The 12,861-nt window shown below is 33.0% G+C and overlaps 1 pseudogene; it reads right to left on the reverse strand.

The window, feature by feature from the left end:
- Nucleotides 1-1,263: 1,263 nt before the first annotated feature.
- On the reverse strand, nucleotides 1,264-4,941 carry LOC125854446 (NAC domain-containing protein 83-like; annotated as a pseudogene).
- Nucleotides 4,942-12,861: the final 7,920 nt, after the last annotated feature.

Below are 12,861 nucleotides of genomic sequence, written 5' to 3' on the forward strand. Positions count from 1 at the left end.
ACTCACATACCTGGTGGGATCAAATCCTTGAAGAAGTCCTAGATTAAATCCTTCTGAAATGATGAATATTGCTTTTCCTTTTCTCTTTTCTCGTGTTCTTTCTCCAAAAACCCTAACTCTATTTTTCAAAAGCGTAAACTGAACCCAGTCAGTTTAGCCCTTAAAATATTACCAAAAATAAACTAATTAAGTTGGGTAAGGAAAATACCAAACTACCCCTTAAAAATCCGGATTGGACTTTCCTTATTCCGACAACCCAACTTCCAAAGGGCATAACTCACTCATCCAAACTCGGAATCCCCCAAACTTGGCGGAGTTGGAAGATCATTCCAAGAGCTTTCCAACCATATCTGGAACTACACCTAACTCATCCTGAGCTAGGAGTTATGGTCATTTGAAGTTGACCAAAAACTCACTTTAACTTGCTTAAAATTTTCCAGATTTCCTTATACTTTCCAAAAATAACTATTTCCAGATTTTAAACTTCCTTCTAGTTCTTTCTAGTTGCGAGATGCTACAGTACTTCTGGGATGGGCCAACAATTTTCTAGCCCACACAAAAAATCGGTTAGCCAGGCCTTACCCGTCAAATTTCAAAGCCTGTATAAGTTGGCCCGAATGGGGTGGGACAACCCATATTGATAGCTCTAACTATAAGTCACAATATTGACAATTCAAAATATTTAAAAGATATTTGAAAAATTTACGGAAAAAATAGACTAGTTGGAATTTCAAAATCCGAAAAGTGTCACATAAATTGAAACGAAATGAGTACTTTTATAAATCTATTTATGTACTTCTTAATTCTAAAATAAGTAATGCTTAAGTTTAAAGTTGAAAAAAACTAACTAATTCTTATATTAACATGAAATAAATACTTTTTAATATACATGACAATTAAAAAGAAACAAAGTAAGTGAATACTAGTAGACATAGCCATGGAATTGAGAAACAAATTAGAAAGAACTGAGACGAAAGTAAAACTAAGGAACAGACAGAAAGAAAATTTTTATTAGGAATAATATTCGAAAAAATAGATATCTTATAAAACAATTACTCTACAAAATTGATTATAAGCCTAAGTAGCCAAGTAAGCAAAAAAGATACGAGCTCCTAGAGAGAGGTAAAAATGAATCACAAACATCGGATTACAAAATGTCAAAAGATACGAGCTCCTAGAGAGAGGTAAAAAAGAATCACAAACATCAGATTCAAAACGTCCTTCTTGTGTGCTAAATATGGTGATAGTGTTTGGTAAAGAACCTCAAATTTCAAGAGATTGCCAGTATTTCTCAAATGACTCATGTGGGGGCGACCTATTAAGTATGATGTCATCCAATCCATCAAAATCAAAATTAAAATTAAAATCAAGATGAATTCCTTCAATTTTCACTTCATTACTCTGATTTTGGTAAATAGTCATCGAGGCTTGATCAGTGGGACACACAGATACCCCTTCTTCCACTAGCGCAATATTGTCTTGAGGTGGTGTTGAGTCAGTATTTGATGTTTGGCCAAACTCAGGTGGCGTTGAGTTATTATATGATGTTTGTACAATCTTAGGTTTGTGTTGAGTTAGTATTTGATGTTTGGCCAATCTCGAATGGTGTTGCGTTAGTATTTGATGTTGGGCCTATCTCAAGTCGTGTTGGGTTCATATTTGATGTTTGACCAATCTCAGGTGGTGTTGAGTTGGTATTTGATGTTTGGCCAATCTTGAGTGGGTTGGGTTAGTATATGACGTTTGGCCAATCTCAGATGGTGTTGAGTTACTATTTGGTGTTTGGCCTGTCTCGGGTGGTGTTGGGTTAGTATTTGATGTTTGGCTAATCTCGGATGGTGATGAGTTAGTATTTGATGTTTGGTCAATCTCGTAATTGGTTCTCATACTATCTAATATTAATGCAGCATGGCTATCACATAGATAATTTGAAGTCATGGTTGTATCATGTGGCTGATCAGATGTGATAAGGGTTCCATATTGGGCTCGAATTTTTGCTTTAGTGATGGTTGTGGTTCTCCATTGTTATCATCAATTGTGAAGAGATTAGGCCCAATTAAAGAGTTAATCAAGCCTTCACTTTTTTTCTTATAAATTCTGCAGGCTGCAATATCCTCGTACTGCAAGTAACATAATGTAAAAATAATCTTAGTAGTCTATGTTTTTGTCAACAGTATAAAACGATTTGCATAGTTAAGATCAACAAACAAATTAAAAGAGAGGGTATATGTACATATTCGTCCTCATCTAATGATATTGAAGGGAAGACGAGCTTTCTTGAAATTACATACTCATGCATTATCCATTTTGTGGGGACATCCACTTTGCCACCTGCTGAGTTTTTAAAACGGTATTTAAGTGTGGTCTTTTTACCCAACTCAGAGCCATCTTGAGCGCATACTTTAGTTTTCTTGCTTGTTGATTTCTAATATCCTCTTCCATCTCTTGTAACCCGAGCAACATTTTTTCCATTTACATATTTTCGATCTCTCTTCGTGAAGAAGTACGTATACTCCCCCGTCCATATTAATTCCTGCAATAGTTACACTATTAAATACAACATATGAAAAAATGATGTTATATTAGGTATAAAGTAATATATATGCCAAACTAAATAAAATCCCTAAATCTCTTTTGGGAAAAGGCTTAAAAATGTCCTTAACCTATTAGATATGGTTTTAAAATGCCCTTCTTCCACCTATTGGTTTTAAAATTCCCTTCACGTTTTCTGTAGGTTCAAAAATACCTTTTAGCTAACAAAAATATGACATAAAATTTAACTAAACAGATGGTCAATTTTCATTGGTCAACATAATTATTTTATCAAATTAAAAACCCTCACCCAAACCCGTTTTCAATTGGCGCTTCATGTGTTCCTATTCTTTCTTCTTCCTCTGTTCTTTCTTCATCCTCTATTTTATTTCTTTAAAAAACAGCAACTTTCACCAAAGTAGCTAAGTTGCAGCAATTAACATGACAAAAAAATAGCTAAATTGCAGCATGTAGTAAACTACAACTTTTAAGTCCAAAAAACAGTAACTTTCAACCCAACAAACAACAATTAAAATGAAAGCTTTAAACCCAAAAATAGCATCTAAATGTAGAATGTAAACCCTCCCAAAACAACATTTTAACCCAATAAATAGCAACTAAAATGCATAGTAATATTAATCATTGATGCCGCAAGGTGGAAATTTACATACAATATTCATTTGCATCCACATTGTAAAATGATTTTCAATCAATCTTCAATAACTATTACGCGATTAACCTTGACTAAGAAACTGATTTTTTATACATTAAATAGGAAGAAAGAAAACACAAATTAAATAAAAAGAGTAGATGAGGAATAAGGGAAGAGGAAGAAAGAAAGAAGAGAGACAAAAGTTGGGTTAGATTAATTTGAAATGGGTTTGGGTGGAATTTTTTAATTTGATAAAATAATTATGTTGACCAATGAAAATGCTCATTTGTTTAGTTAAATTTCATGTCATATTTCTGTTAGCTAAAGGGCATTTTTGAACCTAAAGAAAAACGTTAAGGCCATCTTTAAATCAATAGGTGGAAGGAGGGTATTTTTGAACCATTTCCAATAGGTTGGAGGCATTTTTGAACCTTTTCCCATCTCTTTTCCCAGCAAGCTGCCAATATCCCCTTTTTGTAGAAAAGAATAATCAAAATGCATTAATCTAATAGTTACCTAAAAGGTGATAAGGGTTACATTTGTAGAGGTCGAATTGATGTATTATTTCGGGTAGGGTATAGTTTTCGGTGACATGACAAACAAGATAATATTGTAGTATCTCTTCATCAGTCGGACAAAACTTGAAACCCGCTGGAATTTGTTGCTTCCATTCTTGTTCTCCAGACATTAGATATGTTTTTTTTTTACAAATTTACCCTAGCTAGATAATGGTAATTGTAATATATATTATTTTATTTTATTTTTAATTTCTTTAGCTTTCTATTTCTTTGATAGTCTATTAGCTGGTTCTCTTTCTATAGGTTGATGGTGGGTAAACACTTGATTTTTAGACTTTCTAATTCTAATATATTTGAGTTCTAAATTTTACCTTGTTTTACATGGTTTAGGTAATAAATATTTTTTAACTATCCCAGTATGATAAGGGTTATTACCACGGTATACTCACTTGTCTTCCTTATTTTATAAGGGTAAAAAAGTAATTTCATTAACCTTTTGAAATTAGAAAATAATATCTCTAACTTAAAATAAAGTTTAAGTATCAAGCCATTTATTTTAAAGAAAAAAGAAAACTCGTGATCTAGAAACCCAAATGAATTTGAAACTAGTTTACTTATCCATACTCATTTAGACCATTTATTTTAAGGAAATGAATTGACGTTTTAAGTAACGAAAACTCATTATCTAGAATTTTTAAATAAATTTGAAACTAGTTTAAAGTTTAAAATAATTATTTTTAGAAATATTTTTTAAAAAAAAACACAAGAAGGGAGGTTGCTCTCTTATTCTATATTCTATTTTCAGAAAATTAATGTAATTATAGAATAAATTTTAATAGCTAGTCATATTTTATAAACCAGTTCTTTTATAAATAAAAAAACAGATTCATGATTATCATTATTGTTATTTTTAAAACCAAGTATAAATCAAATATTTTAGTTTCTTAATATATTATTTCAAGATTTCAGATTTGTTAACACGTTCAAAAAATACAAGCTACATACATATATAAGTCATGCATATAAGGAAGAAGCTCAAGTTACGATACCTGGAAGGTGATAAGAGTTACATTCGTAGAGGTCGACTTGAGGTATTATTCCGGATAGAATATAGTTTCCCGTGACATGACGAAAAATATAAAATTGTAGTATGTCTTCATTAGAAGGACAAAACTTTAAATCCGGTGGGATTTGTTGCTTCCATTCTTCACCAGGAACCCGTTCTTCTTCTCCCGCCATTATAATCAGTAATTTCTAATATATATTATTTTATTTTATTTTATAATATTTTTATTTAGGTATCTATATCTTTGATAGTCTATTAGCTGGTTCTCTTTTTATAGATTGACGGTGCAAATTTTAGACAATTATGTGTTCTACTAGATTTAGACTTCTTAGTTCTAATATATTTGAGTTCTAAACTTTACCTTGTTTTAGATGGTTTAGATAATAAATATCTTTTAACTATCAAGTGTGATTACCACAATAGTAACCAACCCCTGGTCACAATTCTGACCCAAACGGATGGCCCAATTTCCCACTCTCTCCCACAGAAGTGAACCAACTTGTAAGAAGCATCACCGAATACATACTAGCAAGAGAGGCAATAAGCTCAGATCTGCCTAATCAAGTTCAAGGTAGAGCTGCTATGCCTACACAATTAACTTATACACCTAGGATTTACTTTAGATAGATTGATTACTAAACTAGCAGAATAGATCCAAGTTAAATCACTTAGCAGGAGCAGGATTGCTAACAAAATGAAGTCTAGAACAAGTAATGAACAATCAGGAAAAAGAATCACATCAGAATGGACAAAAAGGTTAATATACTAAAAACACTAAAATCGTTCACCTAGAAAGTATTTTTATTGAATGGCAGCTGATGTGTTGTGATCCAGACACATTCTAATAACTTCATAAGGTCTTGCAGACAAATTTAACGGAACAAAAGGCACAATTATACCAAATGTGAACAAAAGAATCATAAAATTTTACACAGTGTAACCCTCCAGGAATACATAATCTAACTTGCACGTGGTGAGCTCAGAGGGAAAAGTAGAGTTGTAGAAGATCCAGCACGAACAACAGAGTAGACAACAAAGAGTACTATTATAAGCAGTCCAACTATAAATGTACCAGTGGAGACAACTTTAGAATGATGTAGACCGTTGCATTTGTAATCTCTAGGCTTACTGGAAAGTGAACTGCTACTGTAGCAGTGGTATGTACAGTACAAGGATATAACTGACGCTGGAAAGATGTTTCCATCCATATGTATATGTAGAAAAAAATTATGTGAGAAGAACTTCACTAACCTATGATTTTTCTTAACAGTTCTACATATATGTGTATTGAGAACAACTAGATGCTAATGAACAAGAAGATTTAGTGAAAATCTCCAATAATAAATATTCAAATAAAAGCATTGATCTCGCTATGAATGAGAAAGACCCCTAATCATAGTAGATCATCAAGAAGCAAGCTAAAATTCCCAAATAAACAGGTTGTCACCACCTATAATGCTAAGACAGTCCAAGAGCTGCCACACTTTGATTAATTTGCCACCAAACTACTCACAAAGAATCAAGAAATTGCAAATAGTATTGTCAATGTTTTCTCACTTGGGCTAAAGCCTGGTTAGGTGCCTCCACCAGTAGTTTAACTTTTGTATTGACAAAAATGAAAACCAGACATGCCATTCATCCAAAAGTTTTTTATTGATAATCATAACTCATGGATATTATGAAGAGTGTCTGATTATCAGCCATTAAAAAATTCATTTGCAACTCTTTCTAAACGAGGTTTCCAATCAGTACATGTTTGACACCCAATTTCGGACCTCCACAATGCAAACTAATTATTGAGCTTCTTAAATTTCAAATGATTTAAAATAATTAGTTTTATAAAATATCAAAAAAAAATATATAATACAGTTTGCAAGTTATTTTAAATAGTTGTATCATTTTTTTAAACTTTTAAATAATATATGTGTTTTATCTAATTATGTATATAATTAGTATAATTTTATAAATATTTGAAAATCATCTCAAAAGATTTTACATTTTTTTAGTTAATTTAGTTTAGTTTAAGTTATGTTTATGTTTTCGAGGAATTAGTTGACAAGTAAATTAGTTATTTTATTTGATTAAGATTAAGAAGCTTATTAATTAATTTATATTAATTCATCTTATTTAACTTTTAGTTAAATTCACCAATTAATTCAAATTGGCTATGTCCTTAACTTCACTTGGCCAAATTTGCAATTCATTTGATTATTTTTCAAGTTCAAATACAACCAATATATTGCTCTAATTCTTAGACTATTTTTAGACCAATTTTGGCCCATTATTCTTGGTCATCAATTTTATCAGCAATGCCAATTCTCTTTTCAATACTCAACACCAACAATTCTTTACAGCGACCCATACCCAATTCTTCCTCCAAACTTCAACCCAACAATACATTCAATAATGCAATACTAACCCAACGTCTTTTTCTCTAGCAAAAATTGAGAACAACGACCCTGAACGCTTTCTTTTCTTCTTCATCGCAGCAGAAATCATGCTGTAAACCTTGAAATTTAGCAGTCCAAACCCAACCCCATCACTACATCTTCTTCGCGAAAAAAACAGAGAAAGAAACACAGAATCACACTTCTCTTCTTCTTTGCAAAAAAATCGGTACGTGACCCATATGCAAACCCATAACCCTGCAATGTCTTCTTCCCCAGCAGAGTCGTCATTTCTGTTATGCCGTAATTTTACTATCTTTAGAAAAATCACTTTCAAAATGTTCTAAGTATAAAATAATTTGAGAAACATACTTAGAAAAGAGTCGCCACTTAATTTTTTAAAGAAATTAAAAAAACTTGATTTAAAAATTCTCTGATGGTTAAGTCTTTATAAATTTAGAGAAAATGGGTAAGATGTGTTGGGTTCTGAAGGGGTGATTAGGGTATCATGCGGAAGCTTATAATTTGCAAATCATATAACGATAAATTAGATGACACATAAAATTATACTAAAAAAAATATATTATTGTAGGATATGACCAATTGGCTTACATAATTAAAAAATAATCAAAAACATAGAAACTATAGAGAGAAAATCTCCCCATAAACAAGAATCTTAAACGACTACATTGTGGATGTTATTGTTATTGTGTTAGAAGAAACAAACCTATATTTATAGAGTCCTAAAACTTTTCCTACTAGAAAAGGAGTCCTAAAAGGAGAGAATAAACCAAATATAAAATAATATTATATTTTCCTTTCAAGAAAAGTAAAAACATTTATGGTAATGTTTTGTTTTTTCTTTTAGGAAAAAATATATCTTAAATTATGGTAAGAAAATCAGGGCAAAACCCTAGCAAATCTCCCCTTTTGGCTGGATTTTCTTGACAAAGCTTGATCTGTCTTCTTCATTGCATGATAATCTTGTTCTTCACAAAATCTCCATCATTGTTGCTTGCCATGGTTAAAAATAAAGTTAAAAATATATGGATTAAAAATATTTTATTTTTATTCTTAAAAATTATAGCAACAGGAATGTTGAAAATATGTTGAAACTTCTTCTCCACATGTAGCTTGACAAAAAAATCTTCATTATCATCAAATTGATTACAAATTGATTTGAAAGTATCTTGAGCATGTCTTCAACCTTGTTGAACAATAGGACCATCGGACCATGGGATCGTTAGACCATGTGCTCTGATACCACTTGTTGAGTTATGAAGGGGTGATTAGGGCGTCATGCGGAAGCTTATAATTTGCAAATCATATGACGATAAATTAGACGATACATAAAATTATACTAAAAGAAATATATTATTGTAGGATATGACCAATTGGCCTACATAATTAAAAACTAATCAAAAGCATAGAAACTATAGAGAGAAAATCTCCCCATAAACAAGAATCTTAAACGACTACATTGTGGATGCTATTGTTCTTGTGTTAGAAGAAACAAACCTATATTTATAGAGTCCTAAAAAACCTTTCCTACTAGAAAAGGAGTCTTAAAAGGAGAGAATAAACCAAATATAAAATAATATTATATTTTCCTTTCAAGAAAAGTAAAAACATTTATGGTAATGTTTTGTTTTTTCTTTAAGGAAAAAATATATCTTAAATTATGGTAAGAAAATCAGGGCAAAACCCTAACAAGATGTTCTTATTTACGCTTCAAGAAGGTTTTTAAGGCATTTTAAGCGCTCGCTAACACGCGATTATCCTATGACTTGGTTAAAATATTTTTGATTATTTTTTAGAAAAATAATTATAAAAATAATAATTTATAACATTCGATTAACTTTGAGAAAATAGTTAATTAAAGAACAATTTTCAATTTCTTTAAGAAAAGAGAACATTAATTGAAACATTTAAATCATATTGCAAATGATTAAGATTTTAACAAAATTAGGTTAATTATAATTTATTTGAATCATTTAGAAATAACAATTTGAATCAATTTGGGTCAACTAATGCATGAAGACTATTTCAAATTAATTGAAGAATAAAAAAACAAAGTTTTGACTAATCTTTGAAGAAGTGAAAGTAAAGAAAAACATTTTTTAAAAAAGTTTATTTGTTCTTAAAAAGATATGATCTTTAATTAATAACATTTTTAAGAGAACCTATCAGCATATATCTGATAGTGAGTGAAACATGTCTGCTTGACCAAAGAAAATGACATTCATAGTTAAATTCATCATATTCAAATCGCCAAGAGGGTCATTACATATTTAAATCGTCGAGAGGACCATTGCATATTCAAACCACCAGAAGGTCCATTACATATTCAAATTGCCGAGAGGGTCACCATATTCAAACCGCCAAGAGGTCCATTACATATTCAAACTACTGAGAGGGTCATCATATTCAAACCGCTAAGAGGGCCATCATATTCAAATCGCCGAAGGGCCATTACATATTGAAACCGCCGAGAGGGCCATCATATTCAAACCGCCGAGAGGGCCATTGCATATTCAAACTGTCGAAAGGGCCATCATATTCAAACCGCCAAGATGGCCATTACATATTCAAACTACGAAGAGGGTCATCATATTCAAACAGCCAAGAGGGCCATTGCATATTCAAACAGCCGAGAGAGTCATTGCATATTCAAACTACTAAGAGGGCCATTACATATTCAAACTGCCGAGAGGGCTATCATATTCAAATAGCCAAGAGGGCCATTGCATATTCAAACTGTCGAGAGAGCCATCATATTCAAATCACCAAGAGGGCCATTGCATATTCAAACTATCGAGAGAGCCATCATATTCAAATTGCCAAGAGAACCATTGCATATTCAAACTGCCGAGAGGACCATAATGAGTCCACAAATTGGACTCATTTAGGGCTTTATTTTAATAGAAATAGTGTCCTTGAATGCTTGCTTTACTCAATACCTGATTAAAATGCTGAAGTTTCAGGTATTTAAAGTTTTAGTGGAAGCATAGACACTTAGGCGCAAAACGGAGCAAATAGGGCTGAAAAGAACAAGAAATGAAATCCTGTGGATCACCGAGTTCAACTTGGCGAGTCACCGAAATGATATGAACCGCCTTTCGTTCCAGTACGCGAAGCGTTGAAGGAAGTGGATCAAAAGGCGAGGAAAGAAGCAGTCGGCGAGTCGCCGATTCGTTTCGCGAAGCAGCATTGTACTGCCCAATGATCCAGAATGCGAGGATGCTAAAGGCAAGACACTGAAGGCGATGAGCTGACCAAAAGGCCGATCGCCAAGTTCATCGACGATCTCGACTAATGTCGCCGAACAATCCTTCGCAGCACAATCTGTGAAAACTATAAATACTAGTTAGAATTGTAGTCTTAAGTATGGAACATTTTTAGAGTAAAAAAATTATTATTAGTCTATAGTATTTTTCTGTATTTTTCTCTCAAGCTTGTAGTGGATTTTGTGGAGACTTGAAGAAAGGAGTTCTTCTTCCTCAAGTTGGAAGTAGGTCTTCTCTATTCACTTTCCTCTGCTTAATTCAAGGTTTAGTTTCTTATATACAGTTGATTTCATTATCATGTTAGGTATAATTTCTTATTTCTTGATGTGTGGCTATTTCTTGATGTGTGGCTAAAAATCCCCATTCTTGGGGTGTGATTTAGCAAATATGAGTTGATATTTTTGTTGGGTCTTGCTTGTTGATAGGTTAGATGTATGTTAATGGTGATTTTACCTAGTGGTTGTGGTTTAATCTAAAGGGTTTGTAGTTGCAAATACAAAAAAACCCATGTGTTTTCGGCTTGCCCGAGAGGGAGGTCGCGAAACCAAAACCACTAGACTAAACCAAAACCACTAGACTGATTACCTAAGGAGTGGGTCGACATGAGGTTCAACCCGAGATGGTGAGCCCTAGTCCCATATCCTAACACTCAGCTCGAGAGAGTGAGTGGGGTAAGACGTAGGCTGGTCTTCATGCAACAAATGAGTGTCCGAGAGAAACGCATTTGAAATGGGAAAGTTGCCCGAAGGGGAACTTATTTCCATTTAAAGCTTAGTCTAGTCACTATTATCTTGCAAATTTCCTATTGAAAACATGTACCCAACAATTTATCTCAACTTGTATTNNNTAAAGCTTAGTCTAGTCACTATTATCTTGCAAATTTCCTATTGAAAACATGTACCTAACAATTTATCTCAACTTGTATTGCAGTCACATCCCAAGAACCTTTCCCCACACTTGATTTTCTTGTCTATTTTGTTGTTTGAGTACTTGTTACAAAACCTCCTTTGATATTTGACACTTTTGTGTCATCTCTTTTTAATTTACTATATCTTTTATCGCAAATGTCTTTAACTATGACTAACTTGAATGAAATTCTAATTGGTTATTAAATCTCAAAACCGCTCTCTTGGGACACTACCCCAACCCTCGATTGGGTTACTATATTATTGACGATCGTAGACACTCATATCGTAGGATAATGTCGTTGGTCACGATAAGCATCAGGCCATCATATTCAAACCGTCAAAAGGGTCATTACATATTCAAACTGCCGAGAGGGCCATTGCATAATCAAACCACCGAGAAGGCCATTGCATGCATATTCAAAGCTCCGAGAGGGCTATCATATTCAAATCGCGCGAGAGGGCCATTGCATATTCAAACTGCCGAGAGGGCCATCATATTCAGACCGCCAAGAGGGCCATCATATTCAGACTACCGAGAGGGTCATCTATATTATATTATCAGAGGTGATAATATCATTGCTGAAAGGATCAACACTATCATCTCACCAACGGATCAACATCATTCAATCAATAAATCATCATCATCGTCATTTTATCATTGAAACATCAACATCATTATCCTATCAATGAAGCATCGTCATCAACAATATTGCATTATCGAGAAAGTCATCATCATCGAAGCATCGTTTCAATTCATCATCTATTGTGTCAAAATAGACGAAGGCTGACATCAGAATATTTACAAAAAAAACATGTGTTGAATACGGTAAAACATGTCACTTCTTTATATAAATTACAGTTTCTACTAACAAATTTATTTTAGTCTTTGCCGAGAGCATCCAAGAGAACGAATTCTTAAAACAAACCATAGGTGCGGACGACATAAAAAAGAATGCAACACAACGTGAAAATTTTTCTTAGCAGCGAATTGGGACATAGTCCAAAGAGGAATGTCAAACTCTTCGAACGCAAGCTGAGCAGCGACTTCCACCACAATCAAACCACATATCAATAGACATGTGAGTTTTTCTTTGGGTTTATCGGTTTCAGTTTCACATCCAGGAAATTTTTATTCTTGTCGGGGACAACTTTTCAATCTGAGTGACAATGCTCCAAAAGCTTTGAAAATTATGTTCGTGTAAGTTATTAATTATGGGTATGAAGTGTGCCACGTTCATGGCTAAGAGATTGCAAGACTCTTTTTCATACTCGACTTACTTGTTACTTCTCCAAAACCAAGGGTTATCTTGCATAATAGATTTCCTTTTCAATCAATCGTGTCGAACTAGAAACAACCTGATTTCTAAGGTTTAAGGATATGCAGGCGGACCCAATGTTGAAAATTTGATTGTATTCCGACATTTTCTCTCAAATCTTATTCTCAAGCATTTCGGTCTCTTCATAATTCGATATTGGGATAGCTTTTTAATTCTTTTATAATCTTGCGTCAA

Source organism: Solanum stenotomum, chromosome 1, assembly GCF_019186545.1.
Source record: "Solanum stenotomum isolate F172 chromosome 1, ASM1918654v1, whole genome shotgun sequence".
NCBI lineage: Eukaryota > Viridiplantae > Streptophyta > Magnoliopsida > Solanales > Solanaceae > Solanum > Solanum stenotomum.